This window comes from Eubalaena glacialis, chromosome 1 (genome assembly GCF_028564815.1).
Source record: "Eubalaena glacialis isolate mEubGla1 chromosome 1, mEubGla1.1.hap2.+ XY, whole genome shotgun sequence".
Lineage (NCBI taxonomy): Eukaryota > Metazoa > Chordata > Mammalia > Artiodactyla > Balaenidae > Eubalaena > Eubalaena glacialis.
The window spans coordinates 199,001,360-199,020,365 of NC_083716.1; positions in this window are offsets into that span (position 1 = coordinate 199,001,360).

The window sequence follows — 19,006 nt, forward strand, 5'->3', positions numbered from 1 at the left end:
ACATGGAAGCAACCTAAATGTCCATCAACAGAGGAATGGATAAAGAAGATGTGGTACATATATACAATGGAATATTACTCAGCCATAAAGAGGAACGAAATTTGGTCATTTGTAGAGACGTGGATGGACCTAGAGTCTGTCATATAGAGTGAAGTAAGTCAGAAAGAGAAAAAGAGAAAAACAAATATCATATATTAACACATATATGTGGAATCTAGAAAATGGTATAGATAAACTTATTTGCAAAGCAGAAACAGAGACACAGACGTAGAGAACAAACATATGGATACCAAGGGGGAAAGGAGGGGTGGGATGAATTGGGAGATTGGGATTGACATATATACATTATTGATACTATGTATAAAATAGATAACTAATGAGAACCTACTGTATAGCTCAGGGAACTCTACTCAGTGCTCTGTGGTGACCTAAATGCGAAGGAAATCCAAAAAAGTGGGGATATATGTATATGTATGGCTGATTCACTTTGCTGTACAGTAGAAACTAACACAACATTGTAAAGCAACTATACTCCAATAAAAATTAATTGAAAAATAAAACATATTAAGTAATAAATTTAATTACCTGAGCTTAAAATATGTTGGTAGAAAAAAAAAAAAAGAATTACAAAACACATGAAACAGTTTACGTAAAATACTTACACCAAAGAAATGCTTAAAACTGCATTAGAATTAATCCAGAGTAAAATTTGCCAGTCCTGTTGACCACTCTTCGGATTTCAGGATCCCATGGCACTCTTTGAAATAGCATAGGTATTAACCTTGCAGTTCTGGCCTTACTCCAAATCTATTAATTAAATCCTCCCTACCTTATATTCCCCACATATTTCCAATTAGGAAAATTATTCTTCATTTCTCTTTGATATTGCTATTGGGAAATGTTCTGGCACAAATCTCCTGTATCTGTTCTCCCTTGGAATTTAACTTCAGCACAGCTTGAAATTTGGGATGAATGACATCTTTATATTTAAGTTGTTCTGCCCTCTAATAAACTGTGGCAACAGGCACCATTGGACTTTTCATAAAACATGCTGTTCAGACAAAACATGGCATATTGCTTATATATATATATAATTAAGAAATATTATATAATTTAATTAATATTAAATTTCTTAATCGTAAAACATCATAAGAGAAGAAAAGTCATGGCAACTTCCAGGATATTTTAACGTATAGGGAGGAATTTCCTGGCAAGAAAGCAGAAGTTATACTAATCAAAACAGAGATAGGAATTGCCAAGTTTTTCCTTTTTTTCACTTGCAAACCTCTACAGCTGGCTATGTGGGGGGAAGAACAGATGGGATGAATTATATATTTAAACAGCCTTTGACATCATATCAAACACCTTGGCTTTTGCTCTGTAAATGGAGCTTAACTATTTTTCTTCTTATTGCAGTCACAACATTCTTTCCATTTTATTTAAATGTTATGGACTGGACAAGTAATAAAATATATATTAAATATATTAAGTTGTGTATTACAATGCAAAGTGATATCAAACAGAATATTAAACATTCTATTTTAAATTCATGAACAACAAACAATTCATTTTTTAATCTCTGAAAAAATGTTACCTATTGTACTAGTTGAAAATTATCCTTTTTAATCTCTTAACATTAAGAATATTTCTAAGTCAATATTTATTTCAGGAATGTATTCACTGTTTGAGAAGTGAACATGGTATAGAGGCTGTTGCCAGAAATAATCTTCTTGGATTTCTGACAGGCCTAAGTGATTTGCAAATGGAGTCATATATGTAAAGACAGAACTTAAGATGGATTAATTAATTCATTTATTAATCCAACAAATATTATTTGAGTACCTACCATGTGATAGATTTGGATCTAGGAATAAAACAAAGTCTTTAATCTTAAGAGGCTTAACATTTTACTGGGTGAGAAGACAGTAAACACCCAAACAAATAAATATATAGTGTCAAATAGCATAAGAGCTGTGAAGAACAGAGAATAATAAAGAGATAGTTGAGAAAAGAATAGTGTTTACCTAAAGTGATCAGAGATGTTATATTTGAGAAGGTGCTATTTGAACAGAAACATGAAAAAAGTAGAAGAGTGAGCAATGTGGAACATATGGAGAATTTTTTTCAAACGATGAAACAATAAGTGCAAAATACATGAGATAGAAGGATGCTTGCTGTGTTGGAGGAACTGTGGGGAGACTGACATTCCTGCATTAAAGTGAGTAAAGAAAGAAGAAATGCTTGAGAGGTAAAAGTAATGGCCCTATAGGCCATTTTAAAGACGTTGGCTTTTATCTGAGTGTGTTCAGCATAGAGTACAGGGGCAAGGTGGACAAGTTTAGGAGGCTGTTGCAGTAATTCAGGTTTGAAATGATGGTAATTTGGACCAGAGTGTTAAGTGATAGTAATGATACATAGTGGTTAGATCCTGGAGGTAATTTGAAGATAAAAACCACAAGTGATCTGATGGATCGTGTGTATACAAGAGAAAGAAAAGAAGGAATGATTACTCTGAGGATTTTGTCCTTTCCTACTGAAAGTATAAAATTATAATTTAATGAAATGGGTAAAAGAGGGCATAGTCTGTTGAACAGAACTGCCCCCAAATTCATGTCCACCCAGAAGCTCAAACTGTGAACTTATTTGGAAAAAAGGTCTTTTCAGATTCTTAAGATAAGGACTGAAATGAGATAATACTACATGAGGGTGAGTCCTAAATCCAATGACAATGTCCTTGCAAGAGACAAAGTACAGAGACACACAGAGAGGCAGGAAATGTAAAGATGGAGGCAGAGATTAGAGTGATGTATCTACAAGCCAAAGGACACCAAAGATCACTGGCAACCAACCAAACTTAGGGGAGAGACATGGAGTGGGTTTACCCTTGGAGCCTCTGAAAAGAACTAATCCTGCCAACACCTTGATTTCAGACTTCTAGCTTCCAGAACTGTGAGAGAATAAATTTCTGTTATTTTTAGCCACCAAGTTTGTGATAACTTGTTATGGCAGTCTTAGGAAATAAATCTACATGGGGAAAATAAATGAGGAGTTAGTGAACAATTAGGAGTATGATTTTGTGCATACAAATTTGAGATGCTCATTATACATCTAAGGAGAGTTGTCAATTGGCAAAGTTGGTCATAAGAGTCTGGAGTTCAGAGGTAAAGTTAGGCCAAATATAAGTATTTGTGAATCATTAGGGAACAGTTGATTTCTAAAGTTGTCAGTGAATAAAACCACCTGTGGCATGAGTGTAATTGTGAAGAAAATGGATAGACATACTGAGATGTTGGGTATTCCAACATTTGGAATTTAAAGAACTGAGGAACCAGAAAAGGAGTGTGAGAAGGAATAGAAGCCAAGTGAAAGAGTCTGAAGCAGCTCCTTTGTCAAATGTTAATAAGTCAGGTAAGATGAATGATGGGAATTGGGTATTGAATTTAGCAATGTGGAGATCACTGTTGACATTTTCAACATTTATTTTAACAGAGTAGGGGCAGGCAAGGCCCTAACTGTTTTCAGTGCCAAAGGAAATGAACAAGAGTGAACTAAAGTTCAAGTTTTGAAGTTTGACAAGTTTGAGAGTTGGCTGGAAATAGGAACAGACAAATGGGACTGAAGCTTGAGGTAGATGCAGGTCCAAATACTTAAGGATTAAATTTCCTAGGTCACACTAATAAAAATAAATACTTGCTCTATTAAAAATGTTTAAGCCATGTTAATATGCACAATGAACTATAGATTTTTTGGGAAATTTACATGTTGACATAATTGCAAAGAGAAAAATCGGTCTCTCAACAGATTTGGCTATGAATAAATAACAGTATAACCATGTATTATAGTATTTTGTCCATTTGTGTCAATAAAAAAATGTAAAATAAAATGGAAAGTAAAAATGGAAAATATGAGGGGAAAATATTAAAATGTCTTTCCTTTTGGCTCTAAACAATGTAAAAGCTCAATGTCCAGAATTTGATGTAGAACTTTACAATAGGTAATTACTAGAATGCCAATTATGGAATTTCCAATGCTATCCAGAGCATCAAACAAATGTTAATATCTTTAATATAATAGTTTTCACATTATTTTATAGAAATACTTTGAAATGTTTAATATTTTCTTCATTTATCTATTCCATGATTAAAACTAAAGATTTATATCATTTAACTTTGATGTTAATACTCAGATTTTAAACTTACAAAAATAAATTAATTCCTTTTACCTAATTTTAAAAATTAAAATATATCAAATATTATATTTTTGGGCTCAAAGCTACCTAGAAAGACCGACAATATCATTGTCATGCTCTATTTTAAGACTAATAATATTTGATTAATTTGTTATGCTCCTAACTCCTTCTATTTATATTTTCTATTATTCTTTCATGTTTTATTTTCTTTCATTTATATTCAAATTACACAATTCCGTGCTTTTGGGAAATTAAGTTACAAATTTCCTAAGAAGGTGATTTTATTAAGCTATCTATTATGTAAAGGCTATAATGTAGTATTTTAATCATACAGTGTCAGGCCTCTCTGGTGGCGCAGGGGTTGAGAATCCACCTGCCAATGCAGGGGACATGGGTTCGATCCCTGGTCTGGGAAGATCCCACATGCCGCGGAGCAACTAAGCCCGTGTGCCACAACTACTGAGCCTGTGCTCTAGAGCCCGTGAGCCACACCTACTGAGCCCGCGTGCTGCAACTACTGAAGCCCGCGTGCCTAGAGCCCATGCTCCACAACGAGAGAAGCCACTACAATGAGAAGCCTGCACACTGCAATGAAGAGTAGCCCCAGCTCGCCGCAACTAGAGAAAGCCTGCTCACAGAAATGAAGACCCAACACAGCCAAAAATAAATAAATAAAATAAATAAATTTATTTAAAAAAATCATACAGTGTGTAAAATTCTCACAGAATTATGATATTTAAATAACTTATTTTTTTAATGTCATCTCTCGTAATTCTGCCTGGAATTCAGAGGATCTGATCTTCTTTCCATTCTTCTGACAAGCTGATATCTATGGAAAATGCCAATGTTCTTGAGGATTCTGTGCATTACTTTACCTTCTAGCCAAAGATTTTACTTACAACAGAGTTTTCTTTTTTCTTTTCTTTAAAAAGAAATATCTAAACTAAATTGTAATTATGATTTTATAATTAATTTTACCTGACTTCTATGACTTCTAACATAAAATATATTTCCTAAAAAAATGCATTAAAATGGGATAATAAATATTCTGGAGGAATCTGTTACATGCCTTAATAGTCTTAGGAAGAATGAGTAGAATGAGCTATCTGTAATACTGGCACCTTATCTAAATCTTTACCTTTTGCACATAAATGCAAACACTTATATGATTTTTATTGTTGAATTTTCATAAAGTATTTTTCAGTGAAACTCCATTAAGCCAATTTACTTTTGATAAGTATTACAACATGCAATTAAATACTTTCTGTTTATTAAAATTGTCATGACATATTGACAGTGTGTTTTCATCTAGATCAAATGATTTGGAATAAAATGTTCAGTGATTTTACTCATCATTTATCATTTGGCCATAGAAAATGTTATTGACTCTATGTTCTGCAACTGCCAATTTAGTATTTGTTACTATCATTTCTACCATGTCAAAATTCTGCAGGCTACAGAGTGAAGTAAGTCAGAAAGAGAAAAACAAATACCGTATGCTAACACATATATATGGAATCTAAGAAAAAATAAATAAAAATGGTCATGAAGAACCTAGGGGCAAGACGGGAATAAAGACACAGACTTACTAGAGAATGGACTTGAGGATATGGGGAGGGGGAAGGGTAAGCTGTGACAAAGTGAGAGAGTGACATGAACATATATACACTACCAAACGTAAAATAGATAGCTAGTGGGAAGCAGCCACATAGCACAGGGAGATCAGCTCGGGGCTTTGTGACCACCTAGAGGGGTGGGATAGGGAGGGTGAGAGGGAGACGCAAGAGGGAGGAGATATGGGGATATATGTTTATGTATAGCTGATTCACTTTGTTATAAAGCAGAAACTAACACACCACTGTAAAGCAATTATACTCCAATAAAGATGTTAAAAAAAAAAACAAGTATGGTGGACCATGGCATATCAAATCCATATATCATTAGTAAAACCTATAAAAGTTATAGCAATTTTAAATTAATTTCCTTGACTCGCTGTAAAGTTTTATTATGTATAAGTAGTGGGCTAATTCATAAACGTTCTGTGCCTCTATTTTCTCATTTGTAAAATGAGGATAATAATTGTACCTATCTCCTGGGGTAGTTCTTAGGATTGAATGAAATAAATATATGTAAAACTCAAAAAAAAAAAAAATTCTGCATGTTAAAACTTTTAGCTTTAAATTCATCTAAAATATTTATCTTTATGTAAATTTCATACACTGTTGCTTTTTATTGTATTCATTCATTCATTATTTGGTTTTATTCTTCATTATTTCTAGAAAGTGTAATTTTCTTCAGTTCAATTTATTTCACTCTTTAATGTTAGGAGAAATATTTTTACATTTTGTTCTTTTATTTTTGAAAAATTACTCTGCATAAATTTAGCCAATATCAATTGTATTTTATGCTGATTTTGTGATAAGTACGTTAGAAATGAAAAACAGGAGTAGATTAGCTCCTTGGAAAATGCATAAGAAAATCATAGTATATATTCTGAGATATTTTCAGAATTACATTATTATTTAAGAGTACATTAGTGTATTGCTAACCAATTGTTTCAAATCTTTAGTATCATTTTATGTACCATATATTTCTGTGCTTGTTTTGACGGATCAGAGAACAGAGTAGAACAAACAATGAAGTAAAAATTGGTGGATAAAAATGGAGGGTTAACAGGGAAAATGTACTTATGTCATTTTGCTGTTTGTAAAATAGACTTTGTTCAAGTCTATAAAATTATAAAGTATAAGAATTTGAAACATTGATGTAACATGTACCAATGTTTTCCATCTTATTTGAATCTGTAATTGTAGAACACCATTATTATAATAAGAGGAATAATTACATTATGAAAAAAATAACTTTCTTCATTTTTAATTAAAATTTTTCAAATTAAATTCATTTTTTACTTTCTTAGGAGAAGGAATTATTGGGTGGGCCAAAAGTTTCCCTTGTTTTTTTCCCATAAGATGGCTTGAGTGGCACTTAATTGTCTTTAACTTCATTTGAAACAATTTTGTTAGATTGTATGTGACAGCTGTCATATCATCATGCATTTAAAGAAAGACTTATCAAAATTGGTGAATTTTTGTGTAGCCATTTTAATATTGAAGATGGAAGGAAAAAAGCAACATTTTTGGCATATTATGCTTTATTATTTCAAGAAAGGTAAAAATGCAACTGAGACGCAAAAAAAGATTTGTGCAGTGTATGGAGAAGGTGCTGTGACTGATCGAACATGTCAAAAGTGGTTTGCAAAGTTTCGTGCTAGAGATTTCTCACTGGACGATGTTCCATGGTTGGGTAGACCAGTTGAAGTTGATAGCGATCAAATCGAATGAATAATTGAGAACAATCAACGTTATACCACGCGGAGGATAGCCAACATACTCAAAATATCCAAATCAAGCTTTGAAAATCATTTGCACCAGCTTGGTTATGTGAATCGCTTTGATGTTTGGGTTCCACGTAAGTTAAGCAAAAAAAACCTTCTTGACCATATTTCTGCATCTGATTCTCTACTGAAATGTAATGAAAATGTTCTGTCCTTAAAACAAATTGTGGGCTCCAGGATCGTGATGAGTTGCAGGGGGGATAAGGGAGGATGGGGGCATTGGCTGCTTCTTCTAGACTTTAGGGAATGGAACTGGACCTGGATCTAAAGCAGGCTCTCCATATTGACCAGGCCAGGAGGCAGTGCCTGGCTGGAGGACTGAGTGCAGCACACGAGGCGGGCTATCCTGTGTCATTGGACTGGAGAATTTAACCCATTTACATGTGAGTCATGTGGCTGACAGGATCTTGGTGCTCCAGCTGGGTGTCAGGCCTGAGCCTTTGAGATGGGAGAGCCAAGTTCAGGACATTGGACCACCAGAAACCTCCCGGACCCACATAATATCAATCAGCGAGAGCTCTCCCAGAGATCTCCATCTCAGTGCTAACACTTAGCTCCACTCAATGACCAGCAAGCTCCAGTGCTGGACACCCCATGCCAAACAACTAGAAGACAGGAACACAACCCCACCCATTAGCAGAGAGGCTGCCTAAAATCATAATAAGTTCACAGACACCCAAAACACACCACCAGACGTGGTCCTGCCCACCAGAAAGAAAAGAGCCAGCCTCATCCATCAGAACACAGGCACCAGTCCCCTCCACCAGGAAGCCTATGCAACCCACTGAACCAACCTTACGCACTGGGGGCAGACACCAAAAAAAACAGGAACTACGAACCTGCAGCCTGCAAAAAGGAGACCCCAAACACAGTAAGTTAAGCAAAATGAGAAGACAGAGAAATATGCAGCACAGGAAAGAGCAAGGTAAAAACCCACCAGACCAAACAAATTATGAGGAAATAGGCAGTCTACCTGAAAAATAATTCAGAGTAATTGATACTAAAGATAATCCAAAATCTTGGAAATAGAATGGGGAAAATACAAGAAACGTTTAACACTAGAAGAACTAAAGAGCAAACAAACAATGATGAACAACACAATAAATGAAATTAAAAATTCTCTAGAAGGAATCAATAGCAGAATAACTGAGGAAGAAGAACGGTTAAGTGACTTGCAAGATAAAATAGTGGAAATAACTACCACAGAGCAGAATAAAGAAAAAAGAATGAAAAGAATTGAGGACAGTTTCAGAGACCTCTGGGACAGCATTAGACACAACAACATTCAAATGATAGGGGTCCCAGAAGAAGAAGAGAAAAAAAAGTGACAGAAAATATTTGAAGGATTATAGCTGAAGATTTCCCTAACATGGGGAAGGAAAGAGTCAATCAAAACCAGAAAGAGCAGAGAGTCCCATACAGTATAAATACAAGGAGAAACATGCCAAGACACATTAATCAAATGATCAAAAATTAAAAACAAAGAAAAAATATTAAAAGCAGCAAGGGAAAAGCAACAAATAACAAACAAGGGAATCCCCTTGAGGTTAACAGCTGATCTTTCAGCAGAAACTCTGCAAGCCAGATGGGAGTGGAAGGACATATTCAAAGTAATGAAAGGGAAAAACCTACAACCAAGATTACTCTACCCTGCAAGGATCTCATTCAGATTCGACAGAGAAATTAAAACCTTTACAGACAAGCAAAAGCTAAGAGAATTCAGCACCACTGAACCAGCTTTACAACAAATTCTAAAGGAACTTCTCTAGGAAGGAAACACAAGAGAAGGAAAAGACCTACAATAAAAAACCTAAAACAATTAAGAAAATGGTAATAGGATCATTGCCTATTACAAAGTCTTAATTTAAGGTACCTAATTACCTTAAATGTAAATGGATTAAATGCTCCAACCAGAAGACATAGACTGGCTGAATGGATACAAAAACAAGACCTGTGTATATGCTGTCTACAAGAGACTCACTTCAGACCTAGGGACACATACAGACTGAAAGTGAGGGGATGGAAAAAGATATTCCATGAAAATGGAAATCAAAAGAAAGCTGGAGTAGCAATTCTCATATCAGACAAAATAGACTTTAAAATAAAGACTATTGCAAGAGACAAAGAAGGACGCTACATAATGATCAAGGGACCAATCCAAGAAGAAGATATAACAATTGTAAATATTTATGCACCCAACATAGGAGCACTGCAATACATAAGGCAAATGCTAACAGCCATAAAAGGGGAAATCAATAGTAACACAATCATAGTAGGGGACTTTAACACCACACCTTCACCAATGGACAGATGAACCATGATGAAAATAAATAAGGAAACACAAGCTTTAAATGACACATTAAACAAGATGGACTTAATTGATATTTATAGGACGTTTCATCCAAAAACAACAGAATGCACTTTCTTCTCAAGTGCTAGTGGAACATTCTCTAGGATAGATCATATCTTGGGTCACAAATCAAGCCTTGGTAAATTTAAGAAAATTGAAATCATATCAAGTATCTTTTCCAGCAACAATGCTATGAGACTAGATATCAATTACAGGGAAAAAATGTAAAAAATACAAATACATGGAGGCTTAACAATATGCTATGAAATAACCAAGAGATCACTGAAGAAATCAAAGAGGAAATCAAAAAATACCTAGAAACAAATGCCAATGAAAATACAATGACAATACACCAACGGGATGCAGCAAAAGCAGTTCTAAGAGGGAAGTTTATAGCAATACAATCCTACCTCAAGAAGCAAGAAAAATCTCAAATAAACAACCTAACCCTACACCTAAAGCAATTAGAGAAAGAACAAAAAACCCCCAAAGTTAGCAGAAGGAAGGAAATCATAAAGATCAGATCAGAAATAAATGAAAAAGAAAAGAAGTAAATGACAGCAAAGATCAATAAAACTAAAAGCTGGTCCTTTGAAAAGATAAACAAATTGATAAAACATTAGCCAGACTCATCAAGAAAAAAGGGAAAAGACTCAAATCAACAGAATTAGAAGTGAAAAAGGAGAAGAACATCTGACACTGAAGAAATTCAAAGGATCATGAGAGATTTACTCCAAGCAACTATATGCCAATAAAATGGACAACCTGGAAGAAACAGACAAATTCTTAGAAAAGCACAACCTTCCGAGACTGAACCAGGAAAAAATAGAAAATATAAAGAGACCAATCACAAGCACTGAAATTGAAACTGTGATTAAAAATCTTCCAACACACAAAAGCCCAGGACCAGATGGCTTCACAGGCGAATTCTATCAAACATTTAGAGAAGAGCTAACACCTATCCTTCTCAAACTCTTCCAAAATATAGCAGATGGAGGAACACTCCCAAACTTGTTTTATGGCACAACCATCACCCTGACACCACAACCAGACAAAGATGTCATGAAAAAAGAAAACTACAGGCCAATATCACTGATGAACATAGATGCACAAATCTTCAACAAAATACTAGCAAACAGAATCCAACAGCACATTAAAAGGATTATACACCATGATCAGGTGGTGTTTATCCCAGGAATGCAAGGATTCTTCAATATATGCAAATCAATTAATGTGATACATCATATTAACAAATTGAAGGATAAAAACCATATGATAATATCAATAGATGCAGCAAAAGCTTTTGACAAAATTCAACACCAATGTATGATAAAAACTCTCCAGAAAGTAGGCATAGAGGGAACTTACCTCAACATAATAAAGGATATATATGACACACCCACAGTCAACATAGTTCTCAATGGCAAAAAACTGAAACCATTTCCACAAAGATCAGGAACAAGACAAGGTTGCCACTCTCACCATTGTTATTCAACATAGTTTTGGAAGTTTGAGCCACAGCAATCAGAGAAGAAAAAGAAATAAAGGAATCCAAATTGGAAAAGGAGAAGTAAAACTGTCACTGTTTGCAGATGGCATGATACTATACATAGAAAATCCTAAAGATGCTACCAGAAATCTACTAGAGCTAATCAATGAATTTGGTAAAGTAGCAGGATTCAAAATTAATGCACAGAAATCTCTTGTATTCCTATACACTAATGTTGAAAAATCTGAAAGAGAAATTAAGGAAACACTCCCATTTACCATTGCAACAAAAAGAATAAAATACCTAGGAATAAACGTAGCTAAGGAGACAAAAGACTTGTATGCAAAAAACTATAAGACAGTGATGAAAGAAATTAAAGATAGTACAAGCAGATGGAGAGATATACCATGTTCTTGGATTGGAAGAACGAACATTGTGAAAATGACTGTACTACCCAGAGCAATCTACAGATTCAGTGAAATCCCTATCAAACTACCAATGGCATTTTTCACAGAACTAGAACAAAAAATTTCACAATTTCTATGGAAACACAAAAGAACCCAAATAGCTAAAGAAATCTTGAGAAAGAAAAACGGAGCTGGAGGAATCAGGCTTCCTGAATTCAGACTATACTACAAAGCTACAGTAATCTGGCAGTATGGTACTGGCACAAAAACAGAAATATAGATCAATGGAACAGGATAGAAAGCCCAGAGATAAACCCACACACATATGGTCACCTTTTCTTTGATAAAGGAGGCAAGAATATACAATGGAGAAAAACAACCTCTTCAATACGTGGTGCTAGGAAAACAGGACAGCAACATGTAAAAGAAAGAAATTAGAACATTCCCTAACACCATACACAAAAATAAACTCAAAATGGATTAAAGACCTAGATATATGGCCACACACTATAAAACTCTTAGAGGAAAACATAAGCAGAACACTCTATGACATAAATCAAAGCACAATCCTTTTGACCCACCTCCTAGAGAAATTGAAATGAAAACAAAAATAAACAAATGGACTTAAAAGCCTTTGCACAGCAAGGAAACCATAAACAAGGTGAAAAGACAACCCTCAGAATGGGAGAAGATATTTGCAAGCAAAGCAACTGACAAAGGATTAATCTCCAAAATATACAAGCAGCTCATGCAGCTCAATATCAAAAAAACAAACAACCCAATCCAAAAATGGGCAGAAGATATAAATAGACATTTCACCAAAGAAGACATACAGATTGCCAACAAACACATGAAAGGATGGTCAACATCACTAATCATTAGAGAAATGCAAATCAAAACCACAATGAGGTATCACCTCACACTGGTCAGAATGGCCATCAGGAAAAAGTCTACAAACAACAAATGCTGGAGATGGTGTGGAGATCAGGGAACCCTCCTGCACTGTTGGTGGGAATGTAAATTGATATGGAGCCACTATGGAGAACAGTATGGAGGTCCCTTAAAAAACTAAAGATAGAACTATCATATGACCCAGCAATCCGACTACTGGGAATATACCCTGAGAAAACCATAATTCAAAAAGAGTCATGTACCACAATGTTCATTGCAGCACTGTTTACAATAGCCAGGACCTGGAAGCAACCTAAGTGTCCATCGATAGATGAATGGATAAAGAAGATGTGGCACATATATACAATGGAATATTACTCAGCCATAAAAAGAAACAAAATTGAGTAATTTGCATTGAGGTGGATGGACCTAGACTCTGTCATGCAGAGTGAAGTAAGTCAGAAAGAGAAAAACAAATACTGTATGCTAACACACATATATGGAGTCTTAAAAAAAAGAAAGAAAAAGGTTCTGAAGAACCTAGGGGCAGGGCAGGAATAAAGAAGCAGATGTAGAGAATGGATCTGAGGACACGAAGAGGGGGAGGGTTAAGCTGGGACAAAGTGAGAGAGTGGCATTGACATATATACACTACCATATGTAAAATAGAAGCTAGTAGGAAGCAGCCTCATAGCACAGGGAGATCAACTCCGTGCTTTGTGACCACCTATAGGGGTGGGATAAGGAGGGTGGGAGGGAGACACAAAAGGGAGGGTATATGAGGATATATGTATACGTATAGTTTATTCACTTTGTTTTACAGCAGAAACTAACACAACCTTGTAAAGAAATTATACTCCAATAAAGATGTTAAAAAAAAAGAAAAGAAAAGGAAAACAAATTGTGATGGTCGATGAAAAGTGGATACTGTACAATAATGTGGAAGAGAAGTGATCATGGGGCAAGTGAAATGAACCACCACCAACCTCACCATAGGCTGGTCTTCATCCAAAGAAGATGATGTTGTGTATACAGTGGGATTTGGAATGGAGTCATCTATTATGAGCTCCTTCCGAAAACCAAACGATTAATTCCAACAAGTGCTGCTCCCAATTAGACCAAGTGAAAGCGGCCCTCAATGAAAAGCATCCAGAATTAGTCATCGGAAAATGCATAATCTTCCATCAGGATAACACAAGACTGCATGTTTCTTTGATGACCAGGCAAAAACTGTTACAGCTTGGCTGGGAAGTTCTGATTCATCCGCTGTATTCACCAGACATTGCACCTTTGGATTTCCATTTATTTCGGTCTTTACAAAAGTTTCTTAATGGAAAAAATTTCCATTCCCTGGAAAATTGTAAAATGCACCTGGAACAGTTCTTTAGTCAAAAAGATAAAAAGTTTTGGGAAGATGTCATTATGAAGTTGAATGAAAAATGACAGAAGGTAGTGGAACAAAAGGGTGAATACATTGTTCAATAAAGTTCTTCGTAAAAATGAAAAATGTGTCTTTTATATTTACTTAAAAAACTGAAGACACTTTTTGGCTCACCCAATATATTTACCCTCATACATTGCACTTAAGTAAAAGAGAACAAAACATAATAACCCCAGATAGAGTAGAGGCAATATCTTTGTTGGCACAGGTCGCTCTCTAATAAATATGCTCCACACGTTTAATCAGCTAAACCTCCTCAAATTCTGTAATTTATCTCTGTAATCACTGATATCCCCATACTGTTCTTGGGTTCCTCCTCCTCTACCGTAGCCAAAAAGTGCCTCCAGGCAGAAAGTGGGGCTATTGTAGGATTCATCTACTCTTCTTTCCAGTATCATCATTCTGTATTGACTATTGTCCATTTTGTAATTGTTTAGAGGAGCAGGTCAAATCGAATAACAATTATTCCATACAATGAAATCAGAAATCCTTTGGTTTATTTTGGATAGTTTCTATTGATATAATTTTATAATTCACTAATCCTTGTCTCTGTAATTCCTAATCGGTTGTTAAATTGATCCAAAGATATTTTTCATATCAGATACAGTATTGTTCAGCTCTAGATGTTCTGTTGATTTCCTGTTTATGTCATCTACATATTTTCATTTAAATTCTTGAATATATTTATAAGATCTTTCAACATCCTTGTCTTCTAAATGCATCATCTTTTTCATTTCTTTATTTCTGTCTGATTTTTGTTCTGAGTAGGGATGACATGTTCATGCTTTTTTCACCTGTATAGTAATATTTGGATGGATGCTGGCCATTGCATATTTAAATTTCTGGATTTTGGTGTCCTTTGGAGTATTGAATACTTTTTGTTTGTTTGCTTTGATGTGGTTTGGTTAGGCAGATAAGTTACTTGATTATATGTTTAATCATTTCAAGCACACTTCACTGTGACACCACTGTTGGTGTTAACCTAAATCACCTAGCTGAGATGATGTTTGTCAGATTTTTTTTATTATAAAATTACTCTTTTTGTTCTCCTTTACATATTGTACTCATTGAAAGGCAATCACTATATGCAGTTTGGTGAGTTATGCTGCACCTCCTTGAGGGCAGAATATTTACATAAATTATTTGGAATCTATTTACATAGAGGATTTGTCTCTTTCCCCCTATTTTCCTATTTTTATAAGCATTTATTTATATCAATGTGGATTTATGAATATTTATTTTATACTTTTGATTATAATCTAATACTGCTTTCTTTATTGTGTTCCTCAAATTGTTCCAGCTTTGGCCATGGGGATCTCTTTTAACTGAGCTCCCAGTGAGGGTCCCTTTGACCTAACCCTGTAATTGTTTGTGTGTTTATATGTGTATGTGTGTACATATTTGTTTTGTTTTGTTTTTTGACCTCGTCCTTACTTTCTGACACTATAAGATGCTCCAGGCCGATCTTACAGATTTCCAGGCCTAGTCCTAGAAGTAACTGTTTCTCCAAGGATCCTTGGTTTGTTTTATTGGACAATGGTATTAGAAATCAAGATCTGGGTGCTATGTCTATCAATTTCATATTTTGCTCTAGATTCATTACCTTATTCATAACAATTATTAATTTAAGTACCTGTATGCCAATTCCAACATTTTCCAACATAGGTTATCTATGTTTTTTCAAATTGTTTATTTTTTCTTATTTTCCTGCTTCATTGTTTCTCTTTTTTCACATGATGTAACAATAGAAATGATGAGTTGAATTGATTCTGGATTCTCTTGTCTTCTTTTGATGAATAATATGTTTTTAATCACTTGCAAGTTACTAGATAATCACCTTAATTTTTAGATATTTGAATTCAGAAAATATTATGACTTTAATAAGCAAGTCTCAAACTCCAAATTCTGTCTCTCTAACAATGTACACTTATTGAAATTTCTACATAAATCCTTAGGCTTCCATCACTGCTTTCTATCATTTTTTTTCAAGTCTCACCTTTTGCATGAACCTTTAGGAATCAGCAAAGGCTAGAGAGGAATATGAATGCAGAATTTCTGGTTCACTCTTCTTTGAATAGTATCTTTAAGAGATTTATTTCCTGTCCTACAAGCCCCTACGGCAGTCCCAAACCCTGATCTCTGACTCACAACCCTGTTAAACTGAATAAAGAGATGAAAGAAAGAGGAAGAAGTATGTAACACAATGGGGAATCAGTATAGCATTGGCTACATTTTCAAAGTTTTTTCCTATTTTCTTTACATTTAGCATTAAGAAACAAGGATATAATCATAAAATACTTCCATAAATATATTTAGAGAATTATTTTCAAATAATAAATGAAATTTATAGTTTTGAATATGTCACCCAATCTCCTGTAAATACTTTTAATCTGGTAATCATCAATAAAATTTTATTAATTAATAGGAAATATGCTTAATATATTGTTAAATCTTTAAATTGTGAAGAAAATTTAAATATATATACACAATTGCATTAATATACAATTGCATTAATATAATTATTATGTATGAAAAAGTTTCTTCTTACCAAAGTTCATCAAACTAGGGAATAAAGCAATATTAGATAAATTCTAAAAATAAATTTTATAAATTAAAAATAGTACCAAATAGTACCAACAAACAAAATGTAAAACAAAATGTTTAATTTTATTCCGGGCATAAGGCAATTAAAAGACTCCCATTCACAGACTTTCAAGCATTTGAATTATATGAGTAAACTTTTTAAATCCCTAAAATTATTCAAAGTATAAAACACTCCAATGGAAATTACAGTCTTCTCTGAAATATTCAATAAAAGGTATTAATAAATATCTAGAGGGATTCAGAGAGGAAAGTTTTGCATTCGATAGTTTCTGTTGATTTAAGCTGGAGTTCTTGTGAAAGATTTTAAGCTTTACAAAGCTTGAGAAGGTTTGATAGAATGTATTTTACTCATATCATTTGTTGAAAATATAAGTGATATATTACAATTCACTAAGAAACAGATAATATTAAAAATAGGGAAGACAATTTACACAAAATCCTGGTGAAGGGCCTGACATATACTATTAGGTAAATCAAAGTTGGTCCAACACACCTTTCTTTTAATCCTATTTCAATTATTTCATGATTTAAGGAAGTTACTTAACCTCTTTACCTCTATTTCCTCTGTGGTTTCATAATAATCATTATTATTGGGAGAATTAAGCAAATTTTCTTTTGAAGTAAAAATCTTTGGTCTATGACTAGGCATGTAGTACATACCATTAGGATAATGAAAATGGTGGTGATGATAACAATGATGACACATCCACCTAATTTTATTGATTTTATATAAAAGTGAAGTGTTCTTATGATATGACAGTTTATGAAAAGGAGAAGATAATCACATATGCAGTAAGATTCCAATTAATGGAAAAGAGTAAAACAAAACATAAATACACAAAGCTGGAAAAAGTTAGTGTCATGTTTATAATGGTTGTTCTTGAATAGAAGGAGTGAGACTTTTTTCCCCTAATTGTCTGATAATTTACAAAATTTTAAAATAAACTTGTATTATTTTAAAATAAGGAAAATAAATTTTACTTTAAAATATGGAAAATACCCAGACAGACAGGATGTCTACATAAATTAATCCTCATTATCTTTATATCTGTACATCTTCCCCCCTTTCTTCTCTGTAATATCCGTGTCAGGGTCCATTTATCATCTTTTTATACTAACAAAACACCATCATGAAAATGAATAAAGGAACTAATTGTTTTAGCTTCTTTAATTGTCTTGCAATTTTTCATTCTATATTTTTTCATATAGTTTTTTTATGTAGGAGTATCCATATACTTTTTATTTTTACATGACTTGCACATTTATTTGTTTACTTGTAATCTACTTATTCTTCCTACAAAACAATGAGATATTTTACAGATAATTGAAATCATCACCTGTCCTTAACCCAAAAAGAGAGAAAGCGAGAGAGCAAATAACTAAGGAAAATATTAATTTGGCTAAGAAGTGAAGATCGTGGAAAGGAATTGAACAAAGCAAACAAATTTAAAAACAATTTCTATACAAAAGACATGTATTATACTCGTGTTTCTTTCTCAGTGTTGACTTTATAGTACTTCTCTTCCTGAAAAGCCCTGCCCTATTCCATACATCAATCTAAATTCTACACTTTTTATGGGGACCTTAATTTCTTCCTCCCTATGAGTAGTTTCTGAAATTATCAGTCCCTGTGATCTACCTTTTCTGAATGCTTATAGATCTTGAAACAATACCAGTCAATCTACCACCTGATTTCCTGTTACCTTGTATTATAGTTTAGTTTCTTATCTTGATTTTAAGTTGTTTCTTGAATGTCTACTGTTAAGTTGTTAGTGCTTGCAAGTGTCAGATTTGCAACAGGTGCTTAAAAATTCTCAGTGATTCCAGAATAACAAAACAAGTTGAATGAAAGACCACTTTCAATCAACAAAGATTTTGGTGAACAGAAAAACAATCAACTTACTGAACTATAAATTATATTTTTGAGTCAAAATCAAATCCTGAGCATTAAACTTAGTTAAGACTTTAAGAAAACAAAATATTTTGTCTTTGGCTATATCTGACTATTCCTCTTCTACTTATTCCATCAGCTATTCAGAATCCCACTGAAGGCTACCTTTTCCTGAAATGTCTCCCTATTAAGCTGTCACTACCCTTTCCTTTTAAACCATCAAATTCTCAATTCCCTCACTACAGATTAGTTTAGTTTCAAAGGAGAAAATAAATGAAGTGTTTAAATGAGTTCAGATAATCGGAGTGGTTTTTGGGTTTATTCATTCTAGTTGTGCATTTGCCTCAGAA